Source organism: Ursus arctos, unplaced genomic scaffold (genome assembly GCF_023065955.2).
Source record: "Ursus arctos isolate Adak ecotype North America unplaced genomic scaffold, UrsArc2.0 scaffold_17, whole genome shotgun sequence".
Taxonomy (NCBI): Eukaryota; Metazoa; Chordata; class Mammalia; order Carnivora; family Ursidae; genus Ursus; species Ursus arctos.
Window position 1 is genome coordinate 37,931,285 of NW_026622841.1, and position 22,173 is coordinate 37,953,457.

The following is a 22,173-nucleotide window of genomic DNA, read 5'->3' on the forward strand; positions in this document are numbered from 1 at the left end:
CCATAGTCATGGCATCTGTTAAGCTAAATGGCTGTTTATATTATGTAATATGACATATTATCCAGACTTAAGTCATTATGACATGAAACAGTTTATGCTGTATTTCTGAGTTTTTTATAAAATTTATATAATTGGTTCAATATTTACCAAAAAATCCGCCAGAATACATTTAAACTTATGCACACATATAAATATCACACATGAAAAGAAATGTACGGATGGCCAGCATCTGAATCTCTAAAAGCCTCTCCCTCACATCTGGCTTTATTAAATGGAAACTGGTTAATGATTATTCCTTGATCTTTCTCATTTAAAAATGTAGGAAATTTAAAAAAACAGGACAGTAAAAGGATATATCTAAGTCACAAAACAAAAGGGGGGAATATGTAAATTAGTACTAGCTGTAGACAAATGAAAGACCTTTTAAATATACATTAGGAAAGAAAGTAGACCATCTAATAAGTGACGAAAGTGTCTATGGCTAGCAAATGGATAAAAGAAAGATACTCAGGTGAAAATGATAGGATAAGCCTTTTATTAGAAAAGAGAATAAAGGGGCTCCTGAAATGGCTTAGTCATTTGAGAATCAGACTCTTAATTTCAGCTCAGGTCTTGATCTTAGGGTCTTGACATTGAGCCCTGCATTGGGCTTGAGATCTCTCTCTCCCTCTTCTTCTGCCCCGCCCCCATGCTTGTGCGCTCTGTCTCTGTAAATAAATAAATAAATAAATAAATAAATAAATAAAATTAAAAAAAAAATAGAGTAGCACCTATTACAGAATACCTTGAGGTAATGAAAACTTATACAAATTACTTTTGACCAAAAGACAGTATGGGACACTAAGAATATGTGAACAGAAACTAATCAGCAAATTAAAATTACAGAAATAAGAGCTAAATGATATAGATAATGAGTTTACCAAGTTATAGACAGACAAGTTGTTTCTAAAAATCTTGAAAATGCTAAGACATTTCAAAGATCTGGGGGAAATTTTGTGTGTGTATGTGTGTGTGCGCAAAAAATAGAAACTTTTCATTAATTTAATATTTATTAAATATATGTGTATGCATTATAAAGATAAAGATGAAGAAGTTTCAGTTCCCGCTCTTATGAAAAATCTTGTCTGGTAGAAAAGAGAAGTCAAGAGACATTGTCAATATAGTGTGATAAATGCAGAGACTGGGTAAAAGACAGAAGTGGGAAGGTTTTTTTGCCAAAAGACTAAGAAAGTACTAAACCTAGACCTGAAAGATCCTTGCATATTGCTGAAATTATAATATGTCCATATGACTCACATAGAATTCAGTTGAGCTAGAGCTACAGGTGAATGTACAGATAAGCAGGAGCCAAATCTTGCCGATAGTTGTGTGCCATGAAAAGATCTTGGATTTTATCCTGAAATATTGAGTAGGAGGTTAGGGATTGATAAATGTAAAGAGAGGGAAATGGTAACATCTGAGTTTTAGAAAGATTTCTTGGATTGATAAATGAAAAGTAGAAGGTAGGTGGATGGTGAACGGGGAGATGTAGGAGAGATTTCATGACTGGAGATGGGATTGATTAGGACACTTCTGCAGTTCTGACAGCTAGTGGCCTCAAATAAGGTAATGTCATTGGAGATAGACAAAATATTTGAGAGATAATAAAAGACAGCAAAGGACAACATTTGTCTTTAACTGAATGTGGCACTTGATTTCTACCATAGTTATCTTTTTACCTCTCTATGAATCCTGTTTTGGGAATTCAACGAAACATCATCCTCCACCTTTCCTTCTTTTCTTCTTTCTTTTTTGTAAAACAAATATTCTTTGATATGTCTCCTTCCCTTCGGGACATTGTCTGATACTGCTTCCTGTTCCTTTGAAGTCATCTCCATCACTGCCTCCCTCTCTCTGATACTTTGAACTCTTACAAGAAGAGTGTGAACATCCTTCCTGCTTCTATAAGTTCAGAGATTGTTTTTTCATACCTCTTTTATGGCAGTTGTTTTATTAAAGCTTGACATTCTTGAATTTCTTTCACCAGATAGATTGGGATGCTGAAAACAATCCCATATTCAGCTCTATATTCCCAGTAGTGCCAAATGCAATGTAGAATGCATGTTGTTTTGACGTGTATGTCAGTATGTACATATGGCATTTATTTGATATATACCTACAACATGTGTGTATATACATATCTTCTTCAAAAGTCTTTAATATCCTTGTGGGCAGGGCTCATGGTTTGTTCAGCATTATACGTGTAGAGTGTTAGGGAGCATGCATTTTAATAGGTTCTCTATAAATGCTTAATGAAGAAAATGGGCAGCTTTGTCAAACAATTATCTGAGATAGTATCCAGGAAATAATCTGATACTGAATTAATTAATAGACAAATCAGGACAGTGTTAAGAACAATATCAGATACAATTTTTTCATACTTGAAGGAATCTTTTTATTTTTTTTACAAGATACGCCCTGGAGGCAGTGGATGTTTTAAGGCAGGTACAGTACAATTTATTTTTTAAAATAATATTTGAGAGATCTCTTGTGTGTTAATTTTCCTGGTTCCAGTCTGCCCTTGAGGCTACAAAAAAAAAATCAAGAAATTGTATAAAACCAATTGTATAAAACCGAAGTGATGATATATGTAAAAAGAAACTTATGAATTCACATTTCTAGAAATTTTAATGTAAAAAAAACTTACTAACTTGCATTTATTTATGAGCTCATTATTTACAAGTGAATATACAATAGCAAAAAGTTCAGCCAAAATAAGGAAGTCCATTGAAAAAGAGAATTTCAAGGCTTCAGAAATTAGCAATGAAAGATTATGTTGCTAGATTATTTTAGAAGAGAGAAGAAAAAGTATCTAATTGTGTATGAGCTATGAAGGGCTCCTTAATTCTTTTGTTACTAAAGGTAGCATTTCTAAAAGGGCATTCTGTTCATCATCTGTAAGTTGGGCCAGGTGACCAATTACTGTTTTGATAACAAAGATAAGTTCAGTAATGGGACAAACATCTATCATATTATTATTAAATAAGATAGGCTACAGTTTGCCAGTGGCAAGGCACACATAGACTGTATTTGCAAGACAAATGGCCCAAGATATTGATGAAGTCTGTAGACATGAGATGCTTTTTTTGAATAAGAAATATGATTTGCTGCCTAAAGATATTAAGCCCGTAGTTTTTAACTAAAGGCCGTTACCACTGTGGCTTTACCAGCTAAGCCAATTGACAGATACAGAAAATACTGAACGTGATTAGTTAAACTGTTAGGATATGGTCCCATAATTCCCCCAGATGATCCCGCAAGGCAGAATAATTTCAATAAGATTATATACCAGCAAATTGCCTTCAAACATAGGTTTGCATAGGTGTTAATGAAATAAAAAAAAGAATGAATCTATGACCGGATTGTAGAACAATTGCTATTGGCCATAGTAATAAATCCAGTTTCACAGACTCTTTTTTTCTTCTGATAAAACAAATAAAGCTGAGGTTCTTAGAAGCACAACTGTCCCACAGTTGAAGCAACAAAAATCTATACAAGAAAAACAATGTGCTTGTTTTACAAAGGTGCTAAAGCAAAACTAAGCATTAAGAACAACAAAGAACAGTAAATCATTTTATTAAGAGCTGCTTTTAGGTACATTAGTTGTACATCTTTCAGAACTGAGGAACCATTATATTCTGGCAACAATTCAAAAAATAATACTTTCAAACATTTGCGATAGAGCAAAACATTTTTATTCCCATGACAGATCATTCTAATACATTTAGTAAGTTTTGTTTATCCCAAATGACACTATACGAGCTAACTTTAAAAATTTAAATTATTTTAAATAATATTTCTAAAATGAGTTTTATTATATTTGTAAATAATCTCTGAAGAAATTAAGTTTAAATCAAGAAATCTACTTATTAATAGCTACTAGTACATATACATTCAATTAGTTGTATAAATTCTGATTGTGGAACCTCAAGTCTATTTTCAATTTGCAAGATATTCTTCATGCAACTTTGAAGTTTTATTTCAAGATTTGATAGTATTGAATCCTTTTTTCTAGTTCTTTTATTTATAAGAAAACTTAACTATCACTAAATCCAAATTATTCAGACAATATGTACCTAAAATCTTTAGCTCTTTTCCTGTAAATTTTGTAATAACTTTTAAATTTCTGCTAATGTTATAAAATATGTTACATACTTGTTTTATTAAAACCAACTCTGATTTGCTGCAGCTAAGTTTTGTAATCTCGTGCAAAGTGGTACCAGTTATCTTTCTAGTGTGTATGAAACCCATGAAATATTCCTTAATTAAGAAAACTTTCATATTTTCTTCAATATCTTACACCATATAACAATTTTTTCTACTTTATTACATCATATATAAATGCTGGCCTTATTCATCATAATGCAGCTACATTTTAGCTATAGTTTTGTGTTGGTTTTTACTTATCAAGGAATCAAGTCACAAAACCATTAAGCTCAATTATATTTTCATGTTAATCAGTTTCTCTGATTTTTCATCAATTCTGATATTGTCTTTTGTTCATAGATAAAAATAGACTTATCTTGCCCTCTCCAAGAAAACAGTTTTCTAAGACAAAATTTTATAAATAAAATAATTTTCAGCTGTAAAATTCAGGTATATTCAAGTACTTTTGATTTCCCTCGACCTCCTTTGATATTGAGTAATATATCATATGTTTTCATCATCATATCAAAAATAACTTAGAAATTTTAATGATTTAAATACACATTTCTCCTTTCCTGTATTCAGAATTTAAGTAGAGGAAAAATTAGCATAAGAGATAGTACCAGATTTCTCTAAGCAGAAATTTTTTTAAATTTTTTTTAGAAAAACATTTTTATTAGCTATATCTGATAAAGGGTTAGTATCCAAAATCTATAAAGAACTTATAAAACTCAATACCCAAAACCAAATAATCCAGTTAAGAAATGGGCAGAAGATATGGACAGACATTATTTTTCCAAAGAAGACATCCAGATGGCTAACAGACACATGAAAAGATGCTCAGCCTCACTCATCATCAGGGAAATACAAATCAAAACCATGATGAGACACCACCTCACACCTGTCAGAATGGCTAAAAGAAACAACACAAGAAACAACAGGTGTTGGCAAGGATGTGGAGAAAGAACTCTCTTACACTGTTGGTGGGAATGCAAACTGGTGCAACCACTCTGGAGAACAGTATGGAGGTTCCTCGAAAAGTTAAAAATAGAACTACCCTATGATCCAGCAATTGCAGTACTAGGTATTTACCCAAAGGATACAAAAATACAGATTCAAAGGGGTACACCCACCCCAATGTTTATAGTAGTATTATCAACAATAGCTAAACTATTAGAAAAACATCTTCATAGGCAACTTGAGGTAGCATGTGCAAGAAGATAAAACAGTAAGCAAAACTCTCATAATTTGTCACTCAATTGTTGTGTACAAGGAATAATAAGCAATTCCTCAAGGACTGATGTGATGGAAGGTGAGAGCACAGGTTGGCAGAAATAACTAAGGTATAACCAGGAACAAAGATGTTTAATTAGTGTTCTGTATTGTAATGATGTAATCCACCACTACCCACATTCTCTAAACCCCTAGTAATTTCTGCTACCGTACATAAAACCTTCAGTTTGGTCTTTATTATGGAAATTAAGGAAAAAAGATGAATTTGGTGGCTGAGTTGACAAGGTGAGGCACAGGATAACACACTCAGTAAGGTGAAATGACCCCCAAACAGAATCAATTCAGTACATTATAGCAAAGGTGGACAGTGGGGCATAAGCACACCAGGAATTCATAGTTTTGAGAAAGGCATGAGACTATTTATGATTAATTAAACCAATGTATACACCAAAATGTCTATGGACACCTGGGAACAAGGAAGCATTTTGTAGGGAACCAACAACAGAAAAATTATCCTGATTGAATGTAAAATCATGTACAAATCCATAAAGGCATAAGAACATCACGATAAGTAATTCAGAAAGAAAGGAAGACTGTTAGCTGAGATTGATTTCAAGTTTGAAATTAAAGAGAATTGAGGCTCATTTAAACAATGGAGATTCTAGAGACATGTATAGTAAGGTGTTAAGTCTTGAGCTGAGGAAGATCCCTGGGCTAAAAAGAATATTTTAAGACTCATAAGGATATTACTGGTGATAGAAATTATGGGGAAGGTATTCAACTATACCATGGGAATAGGTATCACATATACAAGTCTACAACTCTGCATTGACCACAAATATGCTTCAGTATTGTAGATTAAGTTTTTCTTCTTTAATGTTCCTCCATTGAGGTGGTTTATCTCCAAAATTTTCCTAGAATTACTAATAGAAAATTTTCCTTAACTTTAACCTTACCTATTAAATTGATCACATTTCTTTTTTTTTTAATGTTTTTTTATTATATTATGTTAGTCACCATACAGTACATCCCCGGTTTCCGATGTAAAGTTTGATGATTCATTAGTTGCGTATAACACCCAGTGCACCATGCAATACATGCCCTCCTTACTACCCATCACCAGTCTATCCCATTCCCCCACCCCCCCTCCCCTCTGAGGCCCTCAGTTTGTTTCTCATAGTCCATAGTCTCTCATGCTTCATTCCCCCTTCTGATTACCCCCCCTTTCTTTATCCCTTTCTTCCCCTACCGATCTTCCTAGTTCTTATGTTCCATAGATGAGAGAAATCATATGATAATTGTCTTTCTCTGCTTGACTTATTTCACTTAGCATTATCTCCTCCAGTGCCGTCCATATTGCAGCAAATGTTGAGAATTCGTTCTTTCTGATAGCTGAGTAATATTCCATTGTATATATGGACCACAACTTCTTAATCCAGTCATCTGTTGAAGGGCATCTCGGTTCCTTCCATGCTTTGGCTATTGTGGACAATGCTGCTATGAACATTGGGGTGCATATGGCCCTTCTCTTCACTACGTCTGTATCTTTGGGGTAAATACCTAGTAGTGCAATGGCTGGGTCATAGGGTAGCTCAAAAAAATGTTCAAAATCATTAGCCATCAGGGAAATTCAAGTCAAAACCACACTGAGATACCACCTTACGCCAGTTAGAATGGCAAAAATAGACAAGGCAAGAAACAACAATTGTTGGAGAGGATGTGGGGAAAGGTGATCCCTCCTACATTGTTGGTGGGAATGCAAGTTGGTACAGCCACTCTGGAAAACAGTGTGGAGGTCCCTTAAAAAGTTAAAAAGTTAAATTGATCACATTTCTAAACTCTACCACCCAAGGTTGTAATGGGATCCCACAATGGAGTCACACACATTCATATCACCCAGTTTCTTGGGGTAATTGTTTACTGTTGGAAACAGAAAGAAATTATCAAAAGTACATGAAATCAAATGTTACTTCTACTCATAGCCAAAATAAAGTTACAGGGGTCATATTTACCCTTTTGCCTAAAATAATTTGCCTAAACAAATGCCAAACAAAATATATGGAACAACAGTTTTCAAATTTGACAAATCAAGTAGTGGCATTTGACAAATCAAGTAGCGAAGGATAGTGATTCAGAAAGAAATGAGACAAACAAGGCAGAGCCTACAAATTGTCTCAGTTTATTACCCTGAGAGAATGTATAGACCATAGTACAAGCTGGTGGTAGGGGAAATAAATAGAGGCAGACTTCTGTAGACTCCAAGAGTTGAGTGGATGGAGCTCAGAGTTCAAGGAGATCAAGGCAGCTATAGTACGCAGGAGAGAGTATCCTGCAGAGAACCCTAGAAATTTGCAGAAGATTCCCCCTTGAATAACTAGTTGAGCAATATATGCTTATAAGAAAACTACCTTAGGCCAAGAAAAGCTACAATAGCATCTGGTTGTTACACAGGACATGTTCTTACAAGATAGAATGAAAAAACTCACAATTTGTAGAGTTGGGTTAGAGTACTCGGAAAAGTCTTGTCTCAATAGGGGATTAATTAACTATAGATCAACATAACTCTGGCTCTACCTAACAGATCTTGAAAGCAATACTCAAAAGGATCAGACTGGTTTCCTAGTAACTTAACTGTAACCCAGAACAAATCTCAGGGCTATTTATAGGAATATAAAAATATTGAGCACCAAAGAAGGTAAAACTCACAATGTATGAGATCCAATAAAACATCACAAGGCATGCAAGAAAGCAGAAAAATACAACCAATAATGAGAAAAATCAGCCAGTGGAAACTGACATTGAACTGCCACGGAGGTTAGAATTAGCAGACAAATACATTAAGCAATTATTATAACTGTTTTCCATATGTTAATAAATTATGTAGAGACATTGAAGGACACAAAATAGAAATCTAAAGACAAAAACTAGAGTGCCTGAGATAAAAAATGCATAAGATAATCTTAATGACAGATTTGATATTTCATAAAAAAAAGATTAGTGAATGTGAATTTAAAGGAATAGAAACTACCCAAAGTGAAAGACAAAAATAATTTTTAAAATGAAAAGAGTTTTAGTAATCTATGAGATACCTTCAAGCAGCCTAATATATGTCACATGTGATTCCCTGAAGGACAGGAGAAAGAGAAGAGAACAGAAAAAATATTCAAAGAAATGATGACTGATTTTTTTCCAAATTTACTGCAAACTGTAAACAAAAAAGTACAAAAATCTCAACAGACCACAACCTCAAGAAATATAAAAAAACACACCAACACATATCATAATCGAATTGCACAAAACCAGTGATAAAGAGAAAATCTTAAAACCAGCCAGATATTGAAAAGAATGTATTACATACAAAGGAATGAAACTAAGGTTGACAAAAGATTGAAATCAAGAAACAGTGGAGTAACATATTTAAAGTAATGTGGCCAGGGGAAGCCAACCTAGAATTTTACAGACAGTTATTTTTTTTTAAAGAGTCTAACGTAGGGGCACCTGGGTGGCGCAGTCCTTAAGCGTCTGCCTTCGGCTCAGGGCGTGATCCCGGCGTTCCGGGATCGAGTCCCACGTCGGGCTCCTCGGCTGGGAGCCTGCTTCTTCCTCTCCCTCTCCCCTGCTGTGTTCCCTCTCTCACTGGCTGTCTCTCTGTCACATAAATAAATAAAATCTTTAAAAAAAAAATAAATAAAGAGTCCAAAGTAAAGACTTTCAGACATATAGAAGTTGTAAAGACATCACCAGCAGACTTTCACTGTAAGAAATGTTAAAGGAAGTTCTTTTGGCAGAGGAAAAATGAAACCAGATGAAAATGGGAAACTACTCAAAGGAATACTTCCAGAAATGGTTACTACCTGAGAGAACATATGAAATTTTTTTTGTGTGTATTTTTAAAACATTTGTAAATGACAAGTGATGATTTAAGCAAACAACGTATAGCAATACAGTGCATAGTTTATAGCTATCTATAAGTAGAATGTATAACCACATTAGCATGAAAGCCAAGAGAGAAGAAATATATTATTATATGACTTTATACTACATGTGAAGTGACTCACTTGAAGACATATTCAACATTGTGTTAGAGTTTCCAACCAATGTAATAATGAAAGGAAAAAAAGATACAGATTGGAAAAGAAGTAAAATGGTCTTTATTGGCACACAACATTATCATCTGTGTAGAAAATCCAATGAAATCAACAAAGAAGGTAATAAGTAAACTTAGCAAGTTTTCATAATACAACACTAACATGCAAAATATTTCTATATACTAGCAATTATTGGATATTGAAGTGAAGAAAAAATTGCCTGTACAATATCATAAAAATATGAAATATTTCAGTGCAAGACCTGTATACGAAAAACTACAAAACATTGCTTAAAGAAATTAAGGAAGTCCTGAATAAAGAAAATGATGCACCTTGTTTTTGGATCAAGAGATTCAATATTGTTAAGATATCATTTTTACCCAAATTGATCTAAAGATTCCACACAACACCAATCATCTGAAAGCAATTAACAAGCATATTTTAAAATTCACGAGAAAATGCAAAGGACATAGAATAGCTAAAACAACTTTGTAAAGGAAGAATACAATTAAAGGATTTATAATACCTGAGATCAAGATTCATTATAAAGATGTAGTAATCAAAATAATATGGCATTGGATCAAGATACATCAATAAATCAATGGAACTGAACAAGGAGTACAGAAATAGACCCACATTTCCTGGCAACTGTTTTTTTACAGAGTTACTAAGACAAATCAACATAGTCTTTTCAACATATGTATATTCAGATAAGTGAAATTTGACCCTTACCTTGGACCATATGCAGAATTAATGCAAATGCATCATCTAAATATAGAACCAGAACCTAAAACCACAAAACTTCTAGAAGAAAGCATAGGAAAAAAATCTTTGTGAAGTTGAAATGGACAAATATTTCTTAGGTACAGCACCAAACACACAAGGAAAAAAAAAAGACAGATTGGACTTAATCAAAATGTAAAACAACTGCTTTTCTAAAGACACTATTAAGAAAATCAAAATGCAAGCCACATACAGAAGAAAATGTGTGTAAAGTATATATTTAATAAATTGTACCCAGAATACACATTGAAAAAAATCTCCAAACTATATTAGATAAAAAAATATCCCAATAAAAAATGGGCAAAATATTTGAATGGACAATACACCTAAAAAGATGTGCAAATGGTAAATAGGCAGATGAAAATGTGCTCGACAGCACTAGTTGTTCGTGAAAGGCAAATTAAAACCACAACAAGATACCACTACACACCTATTAAAATGGCTACAATTTTCAAGTTGATCATGTTATGTGTTGACAGGGGTGGTGAGAAACTGGAAATTTCATATACTACTGGTGGAAATGTTAAATGGTACAACCACTTCAGAAAATATTTTGTCAATCTCTTAAAGAATTAAACATATAACTACCATAACATCTGGCTGTTATACTCCTAGAAATTTACCCAGACCTAGCAATTCCTGATCATGGCTACCTTATCTTTATGATACTGGTTGTATACAGCTCTGTAAGGACCTTTCTCCTTATGTCTCCACTAGGTTACATTCAAAGTAGAGTAACATTTTTTCCTATGTTATTCTATCTGGATATTTCAATTATTTACTCCCTTTGAGAGGATGACAACCTAGAGGGCATCAGACTCGTCACCTCCTCACTTTTTCTTTTTCTTCGTCAAGAACATAGGCTTTTCATGTACTCTTCACCTCTAAGGACTTAGCCTAACAATATCCTCCTTTTCCTTCCCATGGACACATTATAATAGACAGTTGTAAGAAAGACACTAATGATCAAAAAACCAAGATTTAAAAACACTATGCCTGTTACATTTGGTAGTAACAATCATAACTCAATTCAACAAGTGTGTACTATCTATAACAGACCAAGCAATGGACCAGGTTCTAAGATGTAAAGATCAACAGGTAAAATTTATACCCTCAAAGAGCATGTAATCCGTAAATAATTTAAGGATTAGTATACAGAAACATTTCTGGAAAAGAGCAAATTGGTAGATTATCCAGACAGAAAATCAATAAGGAAACATTAGACTTAAAATACGCATTACACCAGACAGACCTGACAGACAAAAATAGAACATTCCATCCAATGGCAGCAGAACACACATTCTTCTCAAGTGCACAAGGAACATTCTGCAGAAAATGTTATATATTGGGCCACAAAAAAGTCTTAAAAAATTTAATAAGATTTAAATCATAGCAAGCATTTTTTCCTACCTCATGGTATAAAACTAGAAATCAACCACAAGAGGAAAACTAAAATATTCACAAATATATAGAAATTAAATAACACATCCCTGAACAATCAATGGGTTGAAGAGGAAATCAAATGGGATTAAAAAAAAAAAAAAAAACTACCTTGAGACAAATGAGAAAGGAAACACACATACCGAAACTAATGGGAGCAGGAAAAGCAGTTCTAAGAAGGAAGTTTGTAGCAATAAGGCCTACAGTAAGAAAAAAGAAAGATCTTGAATTTAACTTTATGCCTTAAGGAACTAGAAAAAGAACAAAGTCTAAAATTAGTAGAAGTAAACAAAGATCAGAGAAGAAATAAATGAAATGGAGGCTAGAAAGACAATAGAAAAGATCAATGAAACTAAGCTGTTTTTTTTGATAAGATAAGCAAAATAGACAACTCTTTTGCTAGACTTACCAAGAAAAAAAAGGGAGGAGACCCAAAATTAAAAATGAAAAGGATCCATTACAACTGACACCATAGACATACAAAGGATCATAGAAATCTACTATGAATGATTATATGCCAATAAATTCTATAACTTACAAAAATGGATAAATTCCAGAAACACAACCCACCGAAACTGATCATAAAAAAATAGAAAATCTGAACAGACTAATTACTTGTAAGGAGATTGAAGCAGTGATCAAAAATCTCCCAACAAAGAAAAATCCAGGACCAGATGACTTAGGTGAATCCTACCAAACATTTAAAGAATTTATACCAATCCTTCTCAAACTCTTCCAAAAAATTGAAGAAGAAGCAGCACTTCCAAACTTATGGTACAAGGCCAGCATTACCCTGATACCAAAGCCAGGCAAAGACAGTACAAGAAGAAAAAAATTGCAGCAAACTGAACTCAACCGTACATTAAAAGGATCATCCACCATAATCAAGTGGGATTTAATTCTGAGATGTAAGCGTGGTTCAACACACACAAATCCATAAGCATGATGTACCACATTAACAAAATGAAAGATAAAAAAATCATATTGTTGTCTCAATAGATGCAGAGACAGCATATGGCAAAATTCAGCATCCTTTTATGATAAAAAAAAAACTCAACAAATTAGGTATAGATCGAATGTACTTCAACACAATAAAGGTCATGAATTTCAAGCCAATGTCATACTCAATAGTGAAAAGCTGAAAACTTTTCCCTTACCATCAAGAACATGACAAGGATGCCCACTCTCATCACTTTTATTCAGTATAGTGCTGGAAGACCTAGTCACAGCAATGAGATAAAAGGCATCAAAATCAGAAAGGAAGAAGTAAAATTTTCCATGTTTGCAGATGATACGATCTTATATATAGAAAATGCTAAAGACTCCACCAAAAAAAAAAAAAAAAAAATGCCTTAGACCTAAAACAAGTAAAGTAAAGTTGCAGGATACAGAATCAATACACAAAAATCAGTTGTGTTTCTATACACTAACAATGAACTATCAGAGAAAATAAGAAAATCCCATTTATCATAGCACTAAAAAGAATAAAATACTTAGAAATAGACTTTCCAAGGAGCAAAGATCTGTACACAGAGAATTATAAACATTGATGAAAGAAATTAAAGAAGACACAAATAAATGGAAAGATATTCCATGTTCACTGATTGGAAAGTTATTTTTGTTTAATTACTCATACTACCCAAAATGATCCAATGCAGTGATGATTTAATGCAATTTCTGTAAAAATTCCAATGTCATTTTTCACAGAAATAGAAAAAACTATCCTAAAATGCACATGGAACCACAAAAGACCACAAATAGCCTAAACAACCATATGAAAGAAGAATAAAGCTGGAAGCATCACGCTTTCTGATTTCAAACTATGTTACAAAAATATCAAAAGATTACCATAATCAAGACAGTAAGATATAAAAACAGACCCATAGATCAATGGAACAGAATTAAGAGCCCATTAATTAAATTAATTAATTAAATTAAATTAATGGTTAATTAATTTTTAACAAAGGAACCAAGAACATAAAATGGGAAAGGATAGTTTCTTCAGTAGTGTTGAGAAAACTGTATGGCTACATGTGAAAGAATGAAGCTGGACTCCTATCTTATACCACACACACACACAAAAAGAAAAAATTCAAATTGGAATAACACTTGAATGTAAGACCAGAAACAATAAAATTCCTAGAAGAAAACACAAGAGATGAGCTCTTTGACCTTGGTCATGGCAATATTTTTTTGTTAATTTTACCTCAAAAGCAAAAAAAAGCAAAAAAATAGGACTACATCAAACTAAAAAGCTTCTGCCTAGAAAAGAAAACCATCAAGAAAATTAAAAGGCAAACTATAGGATGGGAGAAAATATTTGCAAACCACACATATCCTATAAGGGGTTAATATCCAAAATATACAAGGCACTCATATAACTCAAGAGCAAAAAACAAGCAAATAACCCAATTAAAAATGGGCAAAGGACCTGAATAGGTATTTTTCTAATACAGTTATCCAACAGGTACATGAAAAGGAGCTATCACTAATCATCAGGGAAAAGCAAATCAAAACCACAACGTAACACTTCACTCCTGTTAGGATATCAGTCATCAAAGATAAGAGATAACAAATGCTGAGCATGGTGTAGAGAAGAGAATCCTTGTACAGTGTTGATGGGAATGTAAACTGTTACAGCCATTATGGAAAACAGTATGGAGGTTCCTCAAGAATTTAAAAGTAGAACTGTTACATGATCCAGCATTCTCACTTCTGGGTATATATCCAAAGGAAATGAAATCATTATCTCACAGAGATATCTGTACTCCCATGTTCGTTGTAGCATTATTCACAATTGCCAAAGTATGCAAACAACCTAAGTGTTCACTGACAGATGAATAGATAAAGAAAATGCAGTATATGTATGGAATGGAATATTATTCAGTCTTTAAAAAGAGGGAAATCCTGCCTTTAGTAACAACACGGATGAACCTGGAGAGTGTTGTGCTGAGTGAAATAAGCCAGACAGAGAAAGACAAATACTGCATGGTATCATCTATACGTAGAATCAAAAACAAAATTTAAAAATGGAACTCATGGTGCTTGCCAGAGGCTGGGGGTATGAGTGGGGGAAATGGGAGAAGTTCGTGAAAGGGCGCAAGCTTTCAGCTATAAGATGGATAAGGTCTGAGGATATAATGTAAAACATAGTGACTATATTTGATAACACTGTATTGCATTATTGAAATTTGCTAGAAAGTAGAAACACAAGTGTTTTCACCCCCCAAAAAGGATAAATTTGCAAGGTAATGGATGTATTAATTAACTCCATTGTGGGAATCCTTTCACAATATGTACGTATATGAAATCATTACATTGTATACTTTAAATATGTATATATTACAGTGCTGTTAGTTACACCTCAGGAAAGCTGAAACAAAGCAAATTGGACATCTATTGTCTTTTCTATATAAATACATCCTCTATTCATAGTCTAGATATTTTCTCCTAATATCTTGAATAAATATATTTTTCAAATAATATTTTCCCTCAATATTCATTGGAAAGCAATCAGGAGTGAAGACGATTTCAAGAAAAGATGGTGTACGTAAGAGGATATCTTATTTTAGACTTGCTGAAATAATAGCAAATTCCAAATTCACAATGGTTTTGTTTTGGTTTTAGGGCTAATTCTAGAGATTGTAACTCATTTGGAGCCAAACCTGTCCACCTGCAAGGTTAGCACATCATCAGTGTCATGCTCACTCTCCTCAAAAAGATTCTTTGAGAGGCTCTGATGATACGTCACTCAGAGCACAGAAGGATCACTGGAAATAGGTTATCTGAGATGCCTAATGGTGTAAACAACAAGGTGGTGCACAATGTTATGAGATTTTTGTTGGTACTCTAATCGTCAAGTCTAACACACAGAGAGGTAGTTCATAAATGGCACAGAATGAAGTTACTTTTATGCTCAAGAGATGATTTTCCCAAAGCTTTTTAAATAAAACAAGAGAAAGATAATTTAAGCTTAATCTGTGTAAAAGAGTTAAGAACTAAGAGAACATTTAGGGGCGCCTGGGTGGCACAGCGGTTAAGCATCTGCCTTCAGCTCAGGGCGTGATCCCGGCGTTGTGGGATCGAGCCCCACATCAGGCTCCTCTGCTATGAGCCTGCTTCTTCCTCTCCCACTCCCCCCTGCTTGTGTTCCCTCTGTCTCTGTCTCTGTTAAATAAATAAATAAATAAAATCTTTAAAAAAAAAAAAAAAAGAACTAAGAGAACATTTAAAGCTCATTTAAAATCAAACCCAACTAAACTAATATCTAAGAAACCTAGGTTTTTTGCTCTTCACATCCCACACTGTATGATGTCAAGTCAAAAATGTAGAATAACCAGTTATGTCTCTGCACCAACATGGTAAAAACAATATACAAACATATCAAAACTACAGGATCTGCTACACAGAAATCCAAGCTTTTAAGAATTCTAGAATGCTGGTCCTTCGTATTTAGGTCATTTCCTGGCAAATATTCGTTTGGTTAGGCCTCTGAAATGCTTCATAACTTTATACCATGTGGACTCCAAATCATGTTTTTACTGAAGCAGAAGTTCATAGTGAGCTGAAATATATTGGTTTAAAAATTATTGAAATTCAAATACAATATAGAGGAAAATGTAAGTATTCTTATGAAACAAAATTAAAATGCAGTGCTAAATTGGTTCACATAAGCCTTTTCCAAGTCAAACTTTATCTAGTCAGCAATCTAAAATTAATTAGACTAATTGACAAAATTTCAAACTTTGGGACTATGTTCATATTCACAAATGATATACATCAGAAAACTCATGAGGTTTTTGAGTAACATGACCATTAAACATTTTATACATTATAAGCAAACCATTTACCAATCACTGTGAGGTCTAATTATTGCTAACAACTTTGGAATCATCTTTAGAACCCTCAGCATAGACTTTGGAGCATACATGCCAATGCCAAGTCTCTCATTTGTGTAGATTAGATTTTTAAAACAATCAAAACAAATTCAGAGTCCAGAATGTTGAGTGAAATGAATAATTGTACCATTCAAGACCTTCAGTGATACAGATTGAATTTACCCCTTTAGTTTTATCTAGTACCCCAGAAACACTTGTTTGTTTGTTTAGTGGTCTCTGAATAGATACCATGTTTTTCTGTCTCCTGGTTCATATTTCAAGGTATAGTTTACAAGACATCTTGTTTGTGAGATGTCACTGAGTTCACGACTGGAAGTGGCATTTCTCTCCTGAAAACCGCAGCTTGTCTGTGGCCATAACACATTCCATGTTGTGATAAACTTATTTCCACATTCCTTGAGACCAAACTGTATTTTGCACTCCAACTTAAGGGATGGGGAGGGGGGATGGCTAAAAGGGGGTGGTAGTGTGCTAATTTTCCACTCCTGACCACAATATCTGCCATGATACCAAAAGGGGATGCCTTAAACATAACAAATGAAAACGAGTGAATAATGTTGAGTGAACAAATGAAAGAGAAAGATAATTTATACTGTCCATGCAAGGGTTGAAATCTAAGCACCAGGTCTCATTTTAACTTATTTTCTTCACACCAGTACAGTTTCTCCACAAAACATCCTTTGGGATCTCAAGAGGTGCTACCAAGTAAAAGATCAAGTGGATAATAAATTTCTGAAATGCACTAAAATACTAAGCCAGTTTTCTTTTTTTCTAAATTTCAGCATATGCTATTGTGCTTTATAACTCTTGAAAGAGTTGGGTAGAATATTCAGTGGCTACCCAATTTTTGACCGCAGAACATTTTGTTTTTCTGCAGAAGAAACACTGTCCTCTGAGAAGGAAAGCATGCATGGGATTAAATTTATGCTAATTAAATTAGGAATAAATATGGGAACGAAAAAAAGTGAAGTAGGATCCAATTTTATTTTCAGGAATAATTTGGGGAGAGGTTACTTCTCATGCTGAATTCTAGGTAGACAAGCCTTTTTTTCCTGAAAAGAAAAACAGGGCCTATTATTACCCACAGATTTTTATTTTTTATTTATTTATTTATTTATTTATTTATTTATTTTAAGGAGTCTAGTGAGATCACAGAGCTTAATCATTCATTCAGTCAGGGATTCACATGGACTTTTTTTTTTTTTTTACTAATGTCTAGCATAAGACTCTTGAAAAATTTTCCTCCCTTAGAATATATTGGCTTTGGGTTAGTCATCCTCTTTTTAAATTACTATGTTAAATGCAAAATTAAAGTAATACTTTTTCTTTATCATTTGATGTGTTGCCAAAGATGTGACTATTTTCCTGGTAAATATAAATTACATTCCACCACGTTTTCTGAAAGGCAACCTAGTTATCCACCTAAGATTCATGATTCTTTTCCCAGTCTCCTCTATCCCAGCATAAAGCCCTGTAGCTGCTTTGGTCTCTCTGAATTTCTGACTTACTTTTTTGGAAATCTGATAATATTTGAAATACCAGTTAAAATCTAGCAATATAATGTTTCTTATGAATGCTCCCCCGCCAAAAATCTAATAACATTGCATAAAAAAAGACAAAGTAACAATTTTCTTTCTTCAAAACCACTCAGCTATGCAATCTTTAGTTCTTTTAGACCTTCAGAAGGTATGATCAGTATGCATAGGAAAAGTCATGTCTCTTACTTCACTTTGCAAGAGTGCACTGCAGAGCATTAATAGCTGCATTGCCTTGTTAATAAACTTCAGTCAAAATGCTTTGGGAGATAATTTGATTAAAAAAAAGAATAAAAAACACCGAAGCTGAAATATTGCTTTTATAAGCTGCAAGATCAATTCACCATGTGCTTTTTTAATCAACTGAAATATATACATTTAAACAGAAAACACAGATGACTTAGCATCCTCCCATATCATGTCAGTGAGCGTGACTATTCCTTGTAATTTTTTTTTTCTAATACTCTCTTGTGCTCTGACTTATGGGGGAAAAACTTTCCATGAAAAATGTGTGCTACTTTCCCACTTTTGGCCTTGCATGTGCTTCTTCTCTGCCTTAATTACAATATAAATCAACTGCAAAAAAAGATTTACAGTGATTACACCTCACTTAGAGAGCTGTGAAGATTGATCTGGAAGTGGTATGTTTGTCAAGCTCTGTGTCTACTTCTCATCTTAGCTAGTTCTAAAGTGAATCCCAGGACAACATATTCAAAAAGAAGTAAATGTGGGAGGGAAAAGCTCTGGCATATCTCTCTGTTCTTTATGTTCTCACTAAATATGCCAACAACTTACTCTTAGAAAACTCCAGGGCAAAAGACTTTTCAAACAATTGTGAACTTCAAACCCATTTACTACATTAGGAGAAAATACCACCATAGCTACTGAACTGATCCCTGAGTATCCTCCATTTTCTCTCTATGTGCCCAACTGGGTGAAATAGAAATTGGAACACAAACTTTCCTGTTTCAAATGGATTAATTCTTTTTTTTTTAATATTTTATTTATTTTATTTTAGAGTAAGAAAGCACATGTGTGCTCGTGAGTCGAGTGGCATTGGGGCAGAGGGAGAGGGAGAGAGAGTCCTAAGCAGACTCCACACTGAGTGTGGAGCCCAACTTGGGACTCGATCTCATGACCCTGAGATCATGACCTGAGCCAAAATCAAGAGTCCCACACTCATTCGACAGAGACACCCACACACCCCTCATATGGGTTAGCTCTTATCACCACCAATAAGAATTTATTAAGGACCTATATTCAGGTCACTGTACTAGTTTCTTGAAGAGAAGTTAATCGGTCCTTACCTTTAGGAAGTTTGTCTTTTTTCTAGGGTAAATTCATTCATCAATATGATCACATCAGGCAGAACAAAAGCATACAATTAAGAAACAAAGCTGACACAATATAATGCATCCTTTCACATTATATCAAGTCTTACAGCTTGACCTAACTTTCTGTACCTCTGTAGACATCTGTCCTGCCCACCCCATTTCTGTTCAGGCAGGCTGGTGCAACTCTGGTCTATAGAATCAGGGAGATGAAATAGCATGCCTTTTAGATTTATTTGTGCTGGATTTCTTTGAAAGCCAACTTGACTGCTTCATTTGAAAAGTGACCTCAGTGATTCCTTCTTGATGAAATGTAATAAAGCCTCTAATAAATTATTAGGAGAGCTTTTTGCTAATTTACCAGTATATCCCTTTTTAAAATGGGCTTATCTTTCCAAACAACACTCCTGAAAAATCATGTTTTCCTTTTCAACTGTTCCCTACTTTTATTGTTTCCCTACAGTAAAAAATGCTCCTACTAAAGAGTCAAGTGCCAAAGATTTTCCTTCTTAGTTCATGCGAGGACTCAGAAAGGAATGTAATCATACTTTAAAAATAAAGTATATTCTCAAATCTAGAAATTAGCTAGTAATTGAAATTATCATCACAGTATTTTAACTGATGACCATTGAACTCTTTTCTGGCAAACGGCTCATAGAGCATTAATTGCATGTCACATTACAGATCTGCAGAGTTAAGTTCTATCTTGTCCTTGGGACTGTGAGTTCTAAAACAACTTTGTAAGTGTCTTTTAGGGTACAAAAGAAATCATTAAACTGCAAAAGTTCTATTTGGCCTGAGAGGTATGTACTTCATTGTCCCTTCAAATATCATTCCCTGTTCTTCAAACCCATATTATCATCTACCACTTTTGCTGGTGCTAAGAAGTTCCACCACCTTCTACAACTCTACCCACAACATCCAAGTATCTAAGAACACTCCAAAAAACCATTTTCTACATAAAGCAAATTGAAAGGGTTTTAGAAGGGCAAGTTTATTCTGATTTCATTCTCATCATTTGAATGGGGATAACCTGAATTTTTTTTACAATCCTATATACATTTTAATGGATTATTTAAAATAGCTCATCATAGCAACTCTTACTAATATACAAATAGGATCCTAATTTAAGAACAAAAACTATCTTTCCCTCTGATATCAATCAGCAAATAATATTACTAGTATAATATCTGCATTATGAAGTTTGGAAGATGCAAAAGAAAAGTTGATAAAAATGAAACTTTGAAAATGTGACCATATGCAGAACCTTATACAAACACTCACAGAAATATAAATCTTATGATTTCAAATTTTATTAACTCAAAATTGGCCCTCTTCTTAATAATTCCTATGGGGGTTGGTTTGACATTGGATTTGATCTTCACCATGGAAAAATTTTTACTTCCCTAACCAATACTGAAAACACAATGTGAAAGAAACATTTACCATCTTAAGCAAATGGGCTATTTGATCACCTTAGACACACTCCTACATATCAGGAATGTAATTGTATGCTAATTTAAGATTAACAGAATGCAAACTGGCATTTTATTATGCAAATCACATATCAATTGTAATTAGCTATTTATTAAAGCAAGACTTAGCCTAGTTAGATTTATCATACAAAATTAAGATTTAGATTCATTGTTTCTCCATTTGGCTATCTGTTGAATACAATATCCAGTTTCCATATACAGGCCCACACATCTCTAGTATACAAGAGCTGAAGTTTGATTATTGACAAGCGTCTGAAGTAGGAAAGCATGGATAGTAAACACATCCACCAAGATCTTATTTGCACCTCGACTCATGCAAGTTATCAGTGCTGCATACAAAATGAAATTATGTACAAATGTTTCCTATGTGCTGTCTTTTACTTCTAAGATTAAGGTTCAGTCACCGTCATCACTCCCATGTGCTGTCTCCATAATCAATACATATTCTTACAAAATCTAAAACATGACCATGTTTCACAATAAAAAATACAAATATATGTTTAGCCCATTGATTGGTTCAATAGTCTGTATGATATTCTCATTTCTAACAAGTGTTTCTGTCACCTTTCACTATTCTCATAGGACACTTTTATCATACAACCTGACTGAATCCAGCCATGAGATCCTTTAAGAGTAGATATTTTTTAGGCTTTATTCAGATGAATTTTCAATTTTTCATCCTTATCTCTTACTTAAAATCTCCATTCTTTTCTTAGTTATGTTCCTCTTCCTAGAGAAAAAGGTTTTGTAAATGTCTTTCTGTAAGTAAGTGTAAAAGTATTTATATCACCAAGAAATAAATATCACAATATCTTACCATATATCTAAGGTGGAATAATCAGTTCAAATTCACTTAGTTTCCATAAGAATGTTTTATACCTGCTTAAGTATAACCTCTGTGTCTCTATTTAGAAAATGTGTTCATGATGGCATTGAGACATCCAGAGCTAGACCTTTTAAGGGATTATTTCACTTCTTGGGTAATTAAAGCAATTTAGCCTTTGGTGTAGAGGCTATGAATAGCACTTGAGGGATGAGGCATGTAATAATTACCCAGAAAACTACTAATATGTATCATGGCTCAGTTATAACATGCATTTAGAATGGCAGCAGACTGAATCAATATGGAAAACCAGAGCACACATTCATAGTAAACATTCTGAATATCTAAAAACAAAAATGAA

General features: G+C 33.7%; 1 protein-coding gene across 1 annotated transcript in view; it reads left to right on the forward strand.

Moving 5' to 3' along the window:
• CCDC178 (coiled-coil domain containing 178) overlaps nucleotides 1-22,173 on the forward strand; it is a 374,996-nt gene that overhangs the window by 351,995 nt on the left and 828 nt on the right. The window lies entirely within an intron of this gene.